This window comes from Bos indicus, chromosome 4, assembly GCF_029378745.1.
Source record: "Bos indicus isolate NIAB-ARS_2022 breed Sahiwal x Tharparkar chromosome 4, NIAB-ARS_B.indTharparkar_mat_pri_1.0, whole genome shotgun sequence".
In the NCBI taxonomy this organism is placed as follows: Eukaryota; Metazoa; Chordata; class Mammalia; order Artiodactyla; family Bovidae; genus Bos; species Bos indicus.
Genome location: NC_091763.1, coordinates 86,580,139 through 86,598,724, shown reverse-complemented (window position 1 = coordinate 86,598,724; position 18,586 = coordinate 86,580,139). Strand labels below are relative to the sequence as shown.

The window sequence follows — 18,586 nt, the reverse complement described above, 5'->3', positions numbered from 1 at the left end:
CTAACATGGATATTTCATTTCTTAAGAGCTCTTCTGGTCACAGTTTGCAAATCACTGTCAGCTAGGTACTGAATTTTTCAATAAATAGATTTCTCTCTTTTGTGAAATTAGCTTACTCTGCTTCTTCTTGTTTGTAATTGTCATAAATCTGGAAGCATATAACATATGGTAGCTTTATTTCTTCATCATTATAAAGATGTATGACACCAGGAATAAAAAATTGAATGTAAAGTTTGTGTCAGCACAATATAGATAATTAATTGTTATTTAAGATATACTAGGGGATGGTTTTTATTATAAGCAATCTTTGTGTTTTCCAGGCCTTTGAAGAATTGTATTTATGACCATTTACTACTCAGAATATAACCCTGAAATCCTCCCCTCTGCTTTATAAAAACAAATCATACTGTCAAGCAGTGTTTTCCCTGTGAGTTTATCAAGTCACAAGGTAAGTGACAGTTCACCATATAAAGCTGTTTAGAGTAAATAAAGATACAGTTTACTATAAGTGATTACCTAATCTCCTTTTAACTCCTGTACAGTCTTGGCATAAAAGTAGCTTGACTAATTGACAATGGGGCATAGTTTGAGATGACATATTGTAAAAATTTTTATTTTTGAGAACTACAGAAAGTAATGATTATGGAGATATCTTTTATATTAAGAGAATATCTTTTATTGAGCACTTATTTGCTTCTTTTGAATAGCCCCTCTCATCTTAGATGTTAAAAAAGGAAATAAATATACCTTTCTTCCATATCAGACCCCAGAAATTGAATATTAAGTGTCATATATATGTACATGTATATACAACACCCTCTAGAATATACTAGGAATTTAAAAAATAGAACTAATTTAAAGTTGCGCTTTTCTGGGGATCTTTAAAAAAAAAGAAAAGTCATTGGATAAAAAAGACAGATCCATTTAAAACACTCAACCCAAAATGGAAACAAAACCATATGTGTACATGTATATATACTAAAGGAAAAATCTATGTATATATAGCATATATATATATATGTAATGTATTACATATATATGTATGTATATACCTCCTCTCCTTTAAAGTAGCACAAATGAGGCATCATCAGCCAAACTGGACACTTTATGTCTTGTAAAGTCACTTTTCATGCAGATTACTTGGAAGGTTACTGTTTGCCTCTCTTGTGCGACTTCCATGAAATCAGCATTCAGTAAGCCTGGCTTCCTGGCAACAACGGAACATTCATCTCATGTGTGAGGGAAGAGATCCCTCCAATGAGAAGGGAGGCAGAGAGTGGGAAAAGTGGCAACTCGGGTACAAAGGAGCAAAGAACGGTGATTCATAAGGAGGGTGGGAGAGCCAGGCCTGCCTGCCTCCACGCCTGCCACAGTATAGATTCCACTCCTGGCACTTACTTGGCAGATGAACCACAAGGGCACTGACTGCCAGCTTTATAAAGGTAACCTTTATGTGAAGAGGAACTGTTCTTTGACAATGTCTCCAATTTGCTTGCCATAAAAAATTTTTTTCGCAAAGAAAAAGAGGGAAATTCATGAAGAAGCATATTTCATTCTTCTATCCTCATTTACCTCTTGCTGCAGAGGCAACGTTCAGGATTCATTGTGAAAAAATTCCTCTATGCCTTGTGTGTTCTTCATTGTCCTTAAGGATGTTTAAAAGTCAGTTAATTAGAGAACACAGCAACAATGGCTTTCATTAGTTCACTGTATTTTATTTCAATTCAGGGCCGTACAATAACTAGTCCTCCCTGGTAACCTTTTGTATGGTTAATTCTTTCAGTTCATCTCATTCCCAAGAGGTCAGTCTCTACCTAGAATGTTGCCTTCTGTCCCAGTATCCCTACTTTCACCCACATGCCACATTAGAAAAGTAGCTGTGACGGTGGCCTTCTTGCTTCCATTTAGATGTCTGCTGCTGCTGCTGCTGCTGCTGCTAAGTCACTTCAGTCGTGTGCGACTCTGTGTGACCACATAGACGGAAGCCCACCAGGCTCTCCCGTCCCTGGGATTCCCCAGGCAAGAACACTGGAGTGGGTTGCCATTTCCTTCTCCAATGCATGAAAGCGAAAAGTGAAAGTGAAGTCGCTCAGTCATGTCCGACCCTCAGCGACCCCATGGACTGCAGCCCTCCAGGCTCCTCCGTCCATGGGATCCTCCAGGCAGGAGCACTGGAGTGGGGTGCCTCTAACCACCTGTAATTTATTATTTTCAGAACTCATGTACTGACAATCAGAGGTGCCAAAAGAGATAAGATACCTTATGTCGGAGAAAGAGAAAGCTCTTGCTTACGAGAGTTGGAGGGAATTTTATACTCTCACAGTTAGATGCATGAATTCAGTGGAAGAAAACAAAAATAAAATCTCACCTTGTTTTTGGATGAATATAGAAATACCAGGAACAGTCTCCATACTGAAAAAGAAGTGTATTTGAAGAGTTTACCTGCCTGTGCATGCTGAGTAGGCTGCCAGCTGAGACTGATGGTAAGCCCATTCAGAAATTTCAAACCATAGCTCCTTCAGGAATAATGTGCTATTGTGCCTGCTAGCTCCAAGCCAGAAAGGGCTTTTCCCCTTACAGCTGGCCTCAGGCTTAGTGATGAATCACTTACTTCTTTATACTTTTGCTCTTCGTATTTTGTTGAAGATTACTGGCCATAATTGATGGCTCCATGCAATTCGTAAAAGCAGAAAATAGCTGCTCTAGCATAAAACAAGAGGAAGAAAAAGGCCATACTGTATGTCTACCTTAGGTTTGTCACCAAACTAGTCAGTTATGCTTGCCCAAGAATGGGAATTTAGTTTCCTATTTTGTCGCTCAGATATTATGGTCTTTACTCATAACTGGATCATGCTGTAAATCAAAAAAATAATGTCTTCTAGACTAGTGCATGGAGAAGGAAATGGCACCCCACTCCAGTACTCTTGCCTGGAAAATCCCATGGACAGAGGAGCCTGGTAGGCTATAGTACATGGGGTTGCTGAGGGTCGGACGCGACTGAGCGACTTCATACATACACACACACACACACACACACACACACACACACACATAGCACATACTTTTAGGCTAGACTGAATATGGCTCCATTGAAAGGGTGTTTTGGATTATAAAAACAGTATCATATGTTCACTTTCTATATATTGGTATTGCATTGTGTACTTTTTATTTTTAGTATTTATCATAATTCCAATTTATCAACTATTCATTCATCACTTATTTACCAATAAGTTTAGCATTTGTAAACTAAGCCCCCAAAGAGATTCCTCTTGGTCATTGCTTATCCACATCACCTAGCACATGTGAGATGCTCAATAAACATTTCAAATTATTGGATGAAAGACTAACACAAGGATGTATAACATAAGGTCTCACTATATTATGTACTTTGTTATGAAAATCAGCCAAATATATGCATTTATATGAAAATATGAGCGAGAGGTAAAAGTAACAAGATAGGGAGTGATATAGAAGTTTGGGGGAAGATACATTTACTTTTTTAACTCAGAAGGGAAGATTAGAGCAGGTTACAAGGCAGGAACAGTGAAGCAGGGCTTGAAAACAGAAGAGCAATAGAAAAATTGAGGGACTGAGAAGCATCAAATTATTTGGGTAGAACAGATTGAAGCAAAGGGCTGATTTATGAAGTTGTTGGAAATCATGCTGGAAAAGACAGATGAGGGGCACTTTACCAAAAGTTCTGTGTAACAAACTGTAGGATTTAGTTTCTATTTAGTCAGAAAAGGAGTCAGCAAGGCTTTTCAGTAAGTCAATACCAGGATCAGAGGGAGGCATTGGGAAGACTAATCTGAGAGCATTGGGAACGATTTGTTACAATGTGAAGAAGGAAGAAAGGAATTGCATTAAAATGCTATTGTTATTGTTCAGAAAGTGGATAATGAAGTATGGTGAAGAAGGAGCATTTAAACTTAGGAGAGTGATGACTTAAAGGTTATCAACATCAGCTAATAAGCCAGCCATGGCACTGTTAACAGAAATATGAAAAATCAAGCAAAGAGCAAGTTTGGATAAGATGACGTTAGTACTAATCATGTTAGATTAGAGGCACTGATAGACCATGTTTAGAAATTTGACAATGCAATTGGAATTTCAGAGTTTAAATCTTCATGATAGAGCCGTGCAGGATAGTGGGAAATACCAACATGAGGAGCAGTTCAGGATAGTGGGAAATACCAACATGAGGAGCAGTTGATGGATTAAGTGGATTGGAGATGAAGGTCATTAGGTTATCAGAGCTAAGAGGGTGAGGGTCATTAGCGCTGAGTAGTCTACGGGTAAAGGATGAATGGGAAGAGAAGATTTACTTCTAAGGAGGAAATGAAGAATATGTTCCTTATTGCCTCCTTAGAATGAACTATGACAGACTTTACTTTCTTGGGCTCCAAAATCACTGCCGACAGTGACTGAAGGCATGAAATTAAAAGATGCTTGCTCCTTGGAAGAAAAGCTATGACAAACCTTGACAGCATATTAAAAACAGAGACATCACTTTGCTGACAAAGGTCTGTAGAGTCAAGGCTATGGTTTTTCCAGTAGTCATGTACACATGTGAGAGTTGGACCATAAAGAAGGCTGAGCACCAAAGAATTGATGCTTTCGAAATGTGGTGCTGGAGAAGACTCTTGAGAGTCCCTTGGACAGCAAGGAAAAATCAACCCTGAATATTCATTGGAAGGACTGATGCTGAAACTGAAGCTCCAATACTTTGGCCACATGATGCAAAGAATTGACTCACTGGAAAAGACCCTGATACTGGGAAAAGATTGAAGCCAGGAGGAGAAGGGGATGACAGAGGATGAGATGGTTGGATAGCATCATCGACTCAATGGACACAAGTTTGAGCAAACTCAGGGAGATAGTGAAAGACAGGGAAGCCTGGTATACTGCAGTCCATGGGGTTGCAAAGAATCAGAATGACTGAACGACTGAACAACAACAGCAATACGATTTTTTAAGGCTCTTGTTATATACTGATAATATGGTGCTATTGTCTCTCTCTTTCACCACCCCCCACACATGCATATACGTATTCATGTTACACGGTTGGTTCATACTAAATTTGAGGTACTAGGTACTATTTCTTCCTGGTGGCTCAGAGGTAAAGAATGCACCTGCCAATGCAGGAGACATGGGTTCGATCTCTGGGGTTGGGAAGATCCCTGGAGAAGGAAATGGCAACCCACTCCAGTATTCTTCCCTGGAGAATCCCATGGACAGAGGAGCCTGGTGGGCTACAGTCCATAGGGTCCCCAAAATGCCAGACGTGACTGAGCAAATAAACAACAACATGTCTTTTTCACACATATAAACTGCTACTAAATTAGATTTTCTCATTTGAATACAAAAGCAATCTTAAGACTCTATTTTGAATCTTGTTTCTGCACTACATCCAATCCAGGTTTGTGTTATCTGTGAATTATATAAGCAAATCTTCAATATCTTCATCTGTCTATGGTAAAAAGTCTGAACTATGCAAAATCCAGGTCTTCTTGTAGTTTACTAAAGTCTCCTTATATACTGAAATCAAATTAGTTAAACTTTAGAATCTTTGAATTTTAGAGTAGGAAATCAGCTTGGAATAAGTCATCTCCTGTGAAATCATCTCCTTAATTTTTTAATCAATTAAGAAACAGACCCAAAGAAATTTGCTAATGTTTACAAGGCCACACAGTCAGAATGATAAAGATACACACTGTTGCTGTTCTACATATTTAATTTCATTCTCATTTTCCTCCCTACCTGCCAATTGTTTTTATCCAAAATTATATCATTGGAAGATTCACTACACACATCATTGAAATCAAGAACTTTATATCAGCTAATTACTAGAGAAATGCAAATCAAAATCATAATGAGAAATCTCTTCACACCAACCAGAATAGCTATCATCAAAAATCCATAAGCAGTAAATGCTGGAGAGACTGTGGAGATAAGGAAACCCTCATTACACTGTTGGTTGGAATGTAAATTGGTACAGCCACTATGAGTTTCCTTAAAAAACTAAAGATAGAGCTACCATATGACCCTGCAATCCCACTTCTGGGCAAATATCCAGGAAAAAAACCACGATCTGAAAGGATACATGCACCCCAATGTTCATTGCAACACTGTTTATGATAGCTAACACATGGAAGCAACCTAAATGTCCATAAACAGAGGAATGGAAAAAGATGTGTCCATTATATATACAGTAGAATATTACTCAGCCTTTAAAAAGGATAATATAATGCCATTTGCAACAACATGAATGGACCAAGAGATTGTCATGTTGAGTGAAGTAAGTCAGACAGAGAATGAGAAATATCGTATGACATCCCTTTTGTTGGAATCCAAAAAGAAATGATGCAAATAAACTTACAAAGAGACATTACTTTGCTGACAAAAGTCCATCTAGTCAAAGCTATGGTTTTTCCAGTAGTCATGTATGGATGTGAGAGTTGGACTATAAAGAAAACTGAGTGCCAAAGAATTGATGCTTTTGAACTGAGGTGTTGGAGAAAACTCTTGAGAGTCCCTTGGACTGCAAAGAGATCAAACCAGTCCATCCTAAAGGAAATTAGTTCTGAATATTCATTGGAAGGAGTGATGGTGAAGCTGAAACTCCAATACTTTGGCCACCTGTTGCAAAGAACTGACTCATTGGAAAAGACCCTGATGCTGGGAAAAGATTGAAGGCAGAAGGAGAAGGGGACAACAGAGGATGAGGTGGTTGGATGGCATCACCAACTCAATGGACACGAGTTTGAGCAAGCTCTGGGGGTTGGTGATGGACGGGGAAGCCTGGTGTGCTGCCGTCCAAGGGGTCACAAATAGTCAGGCATGATTGAAACGAACTGACTGAAACTTAGAAAACAAAAAGAGACTCAAAGACTTAGAGAACAAATTTATGACTGCTGGAGGGAAGGGATAGTTAGGGAGTTTGGAACGGACATGTACACACTGCTATACTTAAAATGGGTAACAAACAAGGATCTACTGTATAGCAAATGAATTCTGCTCAATGTTGTGTGGCAACCTGGATGGGAGGGGAGTTTGGGGAAGAATTCATATGTGTGTCTGTATGGCTGAGCCCTTTCTCTGTTCACTTGAGACAGTCACAGCATTGTTGGTTAGTCTGCTGTACTCCAATACAAAATTAAAAGTTTAAAAAAATTTTTTAAATGAGAAAAAGAAACTTTATGTCCATGACATTTTCCTCTCAACATATCAGCAGAAATGAAGTCAAAATGGCATACCTTGCTTTAGTGTGCCATTTATTTATTCAGCCTGCAGTTTCTCACTGTCCTAAGGGAAGTATATATACTCCCCTTTTAGCTTGAGGATCATTCTCTGTTTGAACAACTAGAAACAAAATTAATTTGATGGGATCTCGGTGTCCAGCACCTTTTCACTTGAGGAAGCAGAAAACTGTGTCACAGAGAAATAAAATGGCTTGCTCAAGAGTGATATTGAGCCAGTTGCCTTTTCTTTTTTATTTGTTAACATTACATCTTAAGTCCTGAGACTGTTCCTCTTTCTTTTTACTTGGAACAAGCCATGAGCCTCATCCTGTTCAGTGAGGACTTCAGTCTTCCTGATACTATTCATACAAGTTCACACTAATCTTTGGCTTAGTCTTGGTCATATGCCCACATTCCGTGGCTTGTTCTAGTTCCTTTTAGAAGGTGTCTTTACTTGCTTCCCTCCTTAAGATTTTAGGGCATTTTTAAGTGATTACTTAGTTAAAATTCTTTCCCTCCAGCCCATTCCAGATTATTCCTGTTATTACAAAGCCGATCTTTTTATAACAGCATGTTTTTGCCCTAAATTTTTAAAATATATTTTCTAAAACTCGAGTAGAACTTTCCCTTCCCATACCTTACTGTTACTTGGTAATAATTGTTGTTACCAAGTCTTGTGTAGCTCTGTAGCCTCTACCCAATATTGCCACATCCACATTGTGAATTTGTTCTTCAGTGATGACTAAAATTAGGTAGAGGCGATGATAGATTGGGATTTGGGGACTGACATGTACACACTGCTGTATTTAACACAGATAACCAACAAGGACCTACTGTGTAGCCCAGGGAATGCTGCTCAGTATTCTGTAATAACCTAAATGGGAAAAGAATTTGAAAAAGGATAGATTCATGTGTATCTATAACTGAATCACTTTGCTGTACACCTGAAACTAACAGAACATTGTTAATCAATTACACCTGTCTGAAAGGGGTCTTTCCCATTTCTGATGTTCCCCAGCAATGCCTGTGATGGGGTGTGTAAATCTGTCTAAGTGTACAGTTCAGTATTGCAAACCTTCCCCTTGGATGCTGACATAACCCACATTCTCCACAATCAGCTTCATTGGTAATAAAGGTGGTATATCTTTATATTTTTTCCTTTTCTATTTGTGTTCTCTGTCTAGCTCTTCTCTCTGTGAGCTCAGGCAGGGGACAATGGACATTAACACTTGAGTTCCATCAAACCCAACACCTAAGAACCATGTCTTGAAACACTGAGTCCAACTGCAGTGCCTCTGGTGAAAGCTTGTTGGCCTGCCACCTTGATGGTCCTTAAAGATAGCTCTGAGGGGCTGTGTGGCCGTGAAATGCAGAAAGCTCTGTTGATGGAGAGAAGAGGAAAAGGAGTTAGCAAAGGAAGTAGGAAAGGAAGGAATAGATGGAAAGTGAGAGATAGTACAGGAATTTACAGATACACAAAGCCCATAAGTTCTCCAAATAGCTTCAGATGTGTTATATACTGTGCACGTGGTGATTTTGATGGGAAAAAAATAAGAAAGATGAAAAGGTAGCCAGAAAGGCTATTAGGAGAATAGATGCTCTAATCTTTTTTTTTTTTTTTTTTAAGATAAAGGATATTGATAGAAGGAAAGAGTCCATGAAAAAGACTGAAAATGCTAGAAAGGAAGTATTTGTGTGTGAGTATGTTGTTGTGTGAGGGGGAGGGAGAGGGAGGGAGAGAGAGGAAGAAGAGAATCTTACATCAATGTTTCTTAAGGTAATTTTTAAATTCAGATTCTTCAATAAGCTCAGGGATCTGTATTTAACACCTGGTGAGTGCTAAACACACTAAAGATTAGTAACTATCACTTAAGTGTCTTGGAATGGGATGTACTTTTGTGTTTACTGGCAAGAGATTAGCTTTAGATAAGAAGTAAAGGCCCTCTGACTCTAGATGGAATGATGACAAGATAGAAATACGTTTAGTATATGGTGAAGTAAAAAAAAAGACATATAAAAAGGTGCAAGAAGACCTGTGTTACTTAATGTTGCATGATTTTTTGCTTTTATTATTCTTTTAAAGAGAGGAATAATTTTCTCTGTGTATTAGTCCTTGTGCATATGTTCTCAGTCGTGTCAGCTCTTTGTAACCCTGTGGACTGTAGCCCTCCAGGCTCGTCTGTCCATGGAATTCTCTAGGCAAGAATATTGGGTTGGGTTGCCATTTCTTCCTCCAGGGGATCTTCCCCACCCAGGGCTCAAACTAGCATGACAGTCCATCAGTCTCTGTGCTTGGTACTTTGTGTGTGTTAGTCACTCAGTTGTGTTTGATTCTTTGCAACCCCATGGACAGTAGCCCGCCAGGCTTCTCTGTCAATGGGATTCTCCATTCAAGAATACTGGGGTGGGATGCCATTTCCTTCTCTAGCTTGGTACTTCTATTCTATGCCTTAATACTCAACACTGTCTCTATAGAGTTGACATTATTTTCTCATTTGTCTTAAAAAGAAACTAAGATTCATAGAAATTGAGTAATATGTCAGGATGACACATTCAAGTACTAGTAGAACTGGGGTCTGGTTTCAAGTAAATCAGGCAAATCTGTCTCCACATCTCCAACTTCTTTAGTATAAGGTAAGGGTATTCAGACATTTTCTGTAAAAGGCCATGGAGTAAAGGTATTATGTTTTGTGGACAGTTACTTAACACTGGTACTGACCGCAAAACCTGCCACAGATAATAAGGTAAATTGTGGGCATACCTGGTTTAAGAAAAGCTTTATTTGTGGATACAGAAATTTATAGGAATTTACAGATATAGAAATAACACAAGTTCCCCAAATAGCTTCAGATATATTACATAACTGTGCAAGTGGTAATTTTGATGTTAAAAAATAAGAGAGATGAAAAGGTAGCCAGAAAGGCTGTTAGGACAATAGATGCTCTAATCTTTTTTTTTTTTAAGGTAAAGGATATTGATAGAAGTAAAGAGCCCAGGAAAGAGACTAAAAATGTCAGAAAGGAAGTATTCATGTAATTTCCATATATAACAAAATATTTTTCTTCTCTTCATGTTTTTTCAACCATTTAAAAATGTTGAAACCATCTTAACCTTGTGGGCGGTACAAACCCAGATGGTGGGCCATATTTGGTCCATGGGCTTATCAGCTCCTGGCATAAGGCTCTGGCTATCAGATTCATGCTCTCCACATCATTCTTCCAAATGCAGGATCTGAGATTATCCAATCAGAGCAAAAACTACAGTTTATAGTGATAAGTAACTTTCTGAAATAATCATTGTTTTTTTCAGAGGAAAAACATGATTTTGTTAGTTCTGAATCATTTCCCATCTTTTGATCCTGGATCAAAAAAAGAAAAAGCAGACTATAATGGAGATTACGTCGCCTGTCATCTGTTTGGTTTTCAGATTCTTTTTCCCCACTGCTCTGAGATGGAGGAGTCTTGTCTGTATGGATGCCTCCTTATTCTCTGGCTTTTGCTTAGTGTTGGCCAACAAGGAGCCCTGGTAGGGAATGAAAGGGCGGGAGGAGAGTCCAGTTAGGATCTGCATTCATCTACTCCCTCCCTAACAGGTCCATGCAGTTTGGATGCTGGCTCTGAGGTCTCAGCTCCTTTTCAAGCATCTCTCTTTGTGGTGCACCTCCTCCCCAGGTTCTAGAAACCACTCTCCTCCTCTCTACTTCCAGTCTAGGAGGAGTTCTTGTCTCCTGCACTGCTACCCAGGGGGAGCTGCCCTATCTGTAAGGTTTTTCTCCATATCTTTCTTGTACCTTTGTATCCAGTCCTTTTATTGCTCTCTTCCTATGTTACACGATTTGATTGTGCCCTGTTCCTCGTGAGAAACACATGAGGTGAGCACCCTGTCTAATACAGAGGACGAGATGGTGCTTGTAGCAGTGTCTGTTTAAGAGGCTTCTGCAGAAGGTCTCATCCTCTGCAGGAGGAAAACTTGACCATTCTTTCCTTTATGTCCACACTGTACCCTGTAATATATTTTTCACAGCTTTATTGAAGTTTGACGTACAATAAATTGCACAGACTTAAAGTAAATATTTTAATAAGCTTTGATATATATGTGTACCCATGAAATGAACATCAGAATCAGGGTAATGAGTACATTCATCACACCTGAAAGTTTTCTTTTTTTTTTTTTTTGAGCTTGATCTCTTTCTTTACTGCTCTCCCTCTCCCATTTGACCCCATCCCCAAGAAGTCACTGATCTACTTTTGGCTATTAAAAATTCATTTATTCTTTTAAGAATTATTTATATCTTAAGAATCATTTTAGTATGAATTTGCTTGTTTTTGGTCCAGTCTCTTTCTCTTGGCATAATTGCTTCTTATAACATATTCAGTTGTCATATTACAAAGTGTTTATTGCCTGTGCATGCCAGCATATCTATTTGCCTCTATTTAGACTTCAAGTTCTTCAAAGTATGCTGCACTTGTCATTGTATCCCTAGAACGTGTCACAGCACTTGACATAGAGAAGATACTCAGTAATTAGGAAGGAAAGGAGGGAGCTGTGGGATGGCACCTAGCATCCATCCCCTGAGAGCCCTTTGCTTCTCTAGCAATGAAATTTTTTAAGTAGCTCTGTGAACAGTGTTTAATGATCTGTTCAGAATTGAAGCCTGTCAATAGGACTGGCTCTGTCAGGAGATGAAGCAGATAACTTTCTTCCTCTTTTACATGCGAGCTATCATCCTGCGTTTGCCTTGTCCTTCCTTTCTCCCATCTCCTCTATAGAATCCAGAAATCTACCTGTCTGTTGTATGTAGAGGATGCACCTGCAATTTCTCACCACCCAGGCCAGCAGGGGAGAGAGGAGGAGTGGAGAGGGGATTCCTGGGGAGGAGTGATAAGGTTAGACAGCACGGGATTCCAGGGCTGAAGCAGAAATAGTCTTACATGCATGTGGGGTGAGGGTGTGGATCACATAACTCCCATATAGGTACTTCCCTAGAGAAATGAACAGAAGATATACTTTCGTAGTTTCTTCCGCTATCATTTTGGGCTAAATCTGTGGAGTCTGAAATACCTGGATTGTCTTTATTGAAAGCTAAATAGTATGATTCCTTCCATTTAGATTTCTGAACTTGAGACAAGAAGATTGATTCTGCAGGAAAGCACAGGCCTTGAACAATCAGCTTTGGCCTCGGGCTACAGTGAGTACATGAATTGGTTTGGTTAATGGTCTGAAGATCCTGTGATAGAACCCTCTCCCCTCATTCAGATAGAGATGTCTATCTATGTTAGTCCATTCAAGTTCAGGCATAGCCTGGAAAACTCCTCTATGTTCTCTTCTCCCATGGGTTTATCAATGCTTTTAACATCATGCCTTTATTCTGGGACACAGATGGACAATGAAAGTCCTACAGGATTAAAAAAGGTAAGTAATTCCAACTACCTCTTCCATCTTTTTTAGATGCTTCGTGGTCTTTCATCAGCCCCTTAACAGAGTCAAGACTGATTATTTACATTTTAGTGTGACTGAGTTCTATAGACAAGCCCAAGCTTGCTGGGCTAGCAGCCAGCTTACTCCCAAGGCATCCTCGTGCCATGGAGTGTGTGTAACTAAAATTCCAGGCTACAGATTTCAAAAGTGTTGCTTCCAGTTCTTTACAGTTACATAGATATAACAATTTATACAAGAATGAAATAGATTTCTGCGTTATCCTGGAAACTTAACTGCCATATGTAACATGTTGTAGAAGTTTCCTTCTATTTCTTCTTTGCTAAGAGATTTCTTTAAAAATCAGTAACCGTCTCATGCCAGTCAGAATGGCTGCTATCAAAAAGTCTACAAACAATAAATGCTGGAGAAGGTGTGGAGAAAAGGGAACCCTCTTATACTATTGGTGGGAATGCAAACTAGCACAGCCACTATGAAGAACAGTGTGGAGATTCCTTAAAAAACTGGAAATAGAACTGCCATACAGCCCAGCAATCCCACTTCTGGGCATACACACCGAGGAAACCAGAATTGAAAGAGACATGTGTACCCCAATGTTCATCGCAGCACTGTTTACAATAGCCAGGACATGGAAGCAACCTAGATGTCCATCAGCAGATGAATGGATAAGAAAGCTGTGGTACATATAAACAATGGAATATTACTCAACTATTAAAAGAATGCATTTGAATCAGTTCTAATGAGGTGGATGAAACTGGAGCCTATTATACAGAGTGAAGTAAATCAGAAAGAAAAACACCAATACAGTATATTAATGCATATATATGGAATTTAGAAAGATGGTAATGATGACCCTATATGCGGGACAGCAAAAGAGACACAGGTGTAAAGAACAGTCTTTTGGACTCTGTGGAAGAGGGAGAGAGTGGGATGATTTGAGAGAATAGCAATGAAAGATGTATATTGCCATATGTGAAATAGATCGCCAGTCCAGGTTCAATGCATGAGACAGGGCACTCAGGGCTGGTGCACCGGGATGACCCTGAGGGATGGGATGGGGAGGGGGGTGGGAGAGGGGTTCAGGATGGGGAACACATGTGCACCCATGGCTGACTCATGTCAATGTATGGCAAACAATAACCCTGTATGCAAGACAGCAAAAGAGACACAGATGTATAGAACAGTCTTTTGGACTCTGTGGGAGAGGGAGAGGGTGGGATGATTTGGGGGAATGTCATGGAAACATGTATAATATCATATAAGAAACGAATCGCCAGTCCAGGTTCGATACAGGATGCTTGGGGCTGGTGCACTGGGATGACCCAGAGGGATGGTACGGGGAGGGAGGTGGAGAGGGGTTCAGGATGGGGAACACGTGTACGCCTGTGGCGGATTCATGTTGATGTGTGGCAGAACCAATACAATATTGTAAAGTAATTAGCCTCCAATTTAAATAAATAAATTTAAAAAAATCAGGAATAGATGGTGCCTTCTTTCAAATACATTTTCTGAGTCTTTCTGAGATTATCCTGTTATTTTCTCTTTTGTATGGTGATATGGGCAATAACACTGATGGATTTTTGAATGTTAAATCAACCTTGTATTTCTGGAATAAACTCTACTCGATTAACAAGTATTATCCTTATTTTTGTGGTATCATTTTTAAAATTATTATTATTTTGCTGAGGATTTTTTCAGCTATGCTCATGAGGGCTACCTTCTGTGATTTCTGTTATGTTTATGTCTGGTTTTGGTATCAGAGTAATACTGGCCTCATTTAGAATAATTGGGAAGAATTCACTCATTATCAATTTTCTGGAAGAGTTTGTTTATAATGTTAACTCTTCCTTCAATTTTCAAAACTGGGAAAATTCACCAGTGAAACTATCTGTGCCCAGAGTTTTCTTTGTGGGAAGGTTTGTAACAAAAAACTTAACTTTTTAATGGAAATCTACTGTTGTGTCTTTGTTTATTTCTCATTGAAATTTTGTTAGTTTTTCATTTCATGCAGTTTGAAGTTCTCTTACTGTGTGTATAACTGTCTGGAATTATTATATCTGCTTCATGAATTGACCTATTTATCAATAGGAAATGACCTTTTTCTGTATCTGGTAGTATTCTTTGTTCTGAAATTTACTTTTTCTGATATAAATATATTGATTTCAGCTTTCTTTTGGTTAGTGTTAACACAGTAAATCTTTTAACATCCTCATATCCGTAATTTGTGTTTTTGTTTTTTTTTTAATTTGAAGTGCATTTCTTATAGGCAGCATAGTATTATGTCTTGTTTATTTATCCTGTTGGAAAAATCTCTGCCTGTTAATTGGGTGTTTAGACCATTTACATATTTAGTGTTTGTTCATATGATTTTGTTTAAATTTATAATTTTGCTACTTGATTTCTGTTTCTTCCACCAGTTCTTTATTCCCTTTTCCAACGTTTTCTGCCTTCTTTGGGATCAACTGAACACTTTTTGTGATTTAATTTTAATTCTTCCGTTGGCTGAATGGCTGTAAATCTTTGTTCTGTTAATTTTAGTGGCAGCTTTAAAGGTTATAGTATACAAGTTTGGCTCATTACAGTCTACCTTCAAATGATACTATACCACTTAATCAATAGTATAAGAACCTTATGGGATTTCCAGGTGGTACCATGGTAAAGAATCCATCTGCCAATACAGGAGACTCAAGAGATGGGGGTTCAATCCCTGGGTCAGGAAGATCCTCTGGAGTGGAAAATGGCAACCCACTCCAGTATTCTTGCCTGGGAAATTTTCATAGAGAGGAGCCTGATGGGCTGCAGGCCATGGGGTCGCAGAGTTGGGCATGACTGAGCAGGCATACACCTATACAAATCTTATAATGTACTTCCATTTCTTCTGTACCAGCCTTTGAACTAACACTGACCTACATTTTACTTTTACATTTGTTATAAAGTCCATGATACATGGTTTCTACTTTTGTTTAAACAATATCTTCTAAAGAGCTTTACATAATCACACAAAGCTTCCTCAGCTTTTACGCAAATACAAATGAGGTTATGTATTTTCTGGTGCTCTTCATTCCTTGTGTAGATCAGATTTCCTTCTGGCATCATTTTTTTCTGCCTGAAGGTCTTTCTTAACATGTCTTATTGTGCACGTGTGTTTGTGATAAATTCTCTCAACCTTTGTATAATTGAAAGTCTTTATTTAGCCTTTGTTCTTTAAAGATATGTTCTGCATTTTTTTCTTTCAGCCTAATAAAGATATTTCTCTACTATCTTTTTCACTTGCATTGTTTCTGGTGACAAATTTGCTATAGTCCTTATCTTTATTCCACTTAGATAGTGTCATTTTTTTCTCTGACTGCATTTAAGTTTTTTTGCTTTTTGTTTTTTTCTCATGTTTTAAGCTGTTTAATTATAATATGCATTGAGGTAGTTTTCTTCATGCATCAGATCAGATCAGATCAGTTGCTCAGTTATGTCCGACTCTGCGACCCCATGAATCACAGCACGCCAGACCTCCCTGTCCATCACCAACTCCTGGAGTTCACTCAGGCTCATGTCCATCGAGTCAGTGATGCCATCCAGCCATCTCATCCTCTGTCGTCCCCTTCTCCTCTTGCCCCCAATCCCTCCCAGCATCAGGGTCTTTTCCAATGAGTCAGCTCTTCGTATGAGGTGGCCAAAGTACTGGAGTTTCAGCTTTAACATCATTCCTTCCAAAGAAATCCCAGGGCTGATCTCCTTCAGAATGGACTGGTTGAATCTCCTTGCAGTTCAAGGGACTCTCAAGAGTCTTCTCCAACACCACAGTTCAAAAGCATCAATTCTTCAGCGCTCAGCTTTCTTCACAGTCCAACTCTCACATCCATACATGACCACAGGAAAAACCATAGCCTTGACTAGACGAAACTTTGTTGGCAAAGTAATGTCTCTGCTTTTGAATATGCTATCTAGGTTGGTCATAACTTTCCTTCCAAGGAGTAAGCGTCTTTTAATTTCATGGCTGCAGTCACCATATGTAGTGATTTTGGAGCCCAGAAAAATAAAGTCTGACACTGTTTCCACTGTTTCCCCATTCTTCATGCATATTATACCTCAGACGTATGAATTCTTCAATTTATACAGTTATAATTTTCATTGAATTTTGACTATTTCTAGGCATTATTTCTTGAAAAATTAGTCAGTCCCACCCTCCAGCTCCTCTTCTTCTGTGATTCCAATTACATGTATATTAGGCTGCTTAAAATTGCCCCACAGCTCACTGATGCTTTTTCACTTCTTTTCTGGCTCCCTTTGCTCTAGATATTTCATTTCTGATAGCTTCTATTGCCATGTCCTCAGTATATTAATTTATTTTTTTGCAATTTATTTTATCTAGCTTTTTAATTTTAATCTCTATAAATTTTATGAGGGTCTTTAAACTTTTAAAATATCTTCCACGTCTACATACCTTTTGAATACATAGAATACAGTTTAATTGATATAGTATTCCTGTTTGATAATTTTAACATAGATGTCAATTCTGGGTTTGTCCTACCCAATGGAATGATTTCCTCTTTATAAGTCATATTTTCTTGCTTCTTTGGGTGTCTGAGAATTTTTGATTGGCATTGGGAATTTCACCGGGCATTGTGAATTTTACATTGTTGGATGTAGTTTTATGTTTGTATTTGTATAACTACTACTGAGGTTTTTCTGTGATATAGTTACATGTCTTGAGAAATTGATTATTTCAGGTGTTACTTTTAGGATTTTTTATGGACCAGAGCAGCACTCATTTTTAGACTAATAATTTTCCATCTTCAAGGTAAAAATCTTGTGTGTACTCTACTTATTGTCCCTCTATTTTTGAGGGTTATTCAGTTGGGAGGTGGCAACAGGCACTATTCCCTGCCTTGTGTGAGCACTGGACATTGTTCTGTTGTTGTTTAGTCACTGACTCATGTCCATCTCTTGAGACTCCATGGATTGTAGCCCGCCAGCTTCTCTGTCCATGGGATTTTAGGTAAGACTATTGGGGTGCGTTGCCATTTCCTTCTCAGGGGATCTTCCTGACCTAGGGAACGAGCCTGTGTTTCCTGTTTGGCTGGCATATTCTTTAGAACTGAGCCACCAGGGAAGCCCCATAGGGCAATGTTACTGTTAGTTATTTTGGGCGGTTCTTTTGTGACTCATGTAATTTCCTCAGTGAAAACATAGTTCAGCACACAGGTGAATACTTACAGGGGACAACTTACACATCAATTATGATTCTCTCTCTGTTTGAAGTTTCTCCCTTTGCTGCTCTTTCCTGAGAACTCCAGATGCTTTGTTTTTTCCAGATGGTCAGTTTCATCTCCTCAACTCAAAGAGTCTCCAGTCTCCACCTGGTTTCTTCCTTCCTGCACTATGGTTTGGAAACTGTCAAGAATGTCATAGGGCTCATCTCATTGTTTCCCATCTCTAGGGATCATTGTCTTTTGTTACCTGATGTCAGTGCCTTGCAAGTCATGGTTTCATATGTTTTCAGTTTTTTGTTGCTTTGGGTGGAAGGATGGAACTTGTTCCTGTTTCTCCATTGCGTGTGGGCTGATGTCTGCAAATTTTTTATAAAGGGAAAATATATCAACAATTTAGAACAACTGACTAGGGATAAATTTGGAAGCATCAACTGTTTTTAAGTTAGGTATTGGCTGTATAATCAGTTCTTTCAGAATTAGAAAAAAATGAGGAAGCTAAGATAACTTTCACTGTATTGAGCAATAAGAATTGTTTATAATGAGACCTTTCAATACTTAAAATAAGCTGAAATATCTTTTGAGATATCGAAAACATGTTAGGCTATTTTAGCAAAGTTTTATAGTTTCAAATTATCTTGCATTCCAATAAATAACTCATATTATGCATATGGTAACTTTCACTTAAAGAGGATGCTTGTATCA

General features: G+C 38.6%; 1 long non-coding RNA gene across 1 annotated transcript in view; it reads left to right on the top strand.

Moving 5' to 3' along the window:
* Positions 1 to 1,285: 1,285 nt before the first annotated feature.
* The window catches only part of LOC139182631 (uncharacterized), a 111,944-nt gene continuing 94,643 nt past the window's right edge, over positions 1,286 to 18,586 (top strand). Inside the window, exons 1-3 of the long non-coding RNA XR_011566149.1 lie at positions 1,286 to 1,442; positions 2,390 to 2,483; positions 12,351 to 12,429. This is a non-coding gene — a long non-coding RNA (uncharacterized lncRNA). The remainder of the gene's footprint in view (positions 1,443 to 2,389; positions 2,484 to 12,350; positions 12,430 to 18,586) is intronic.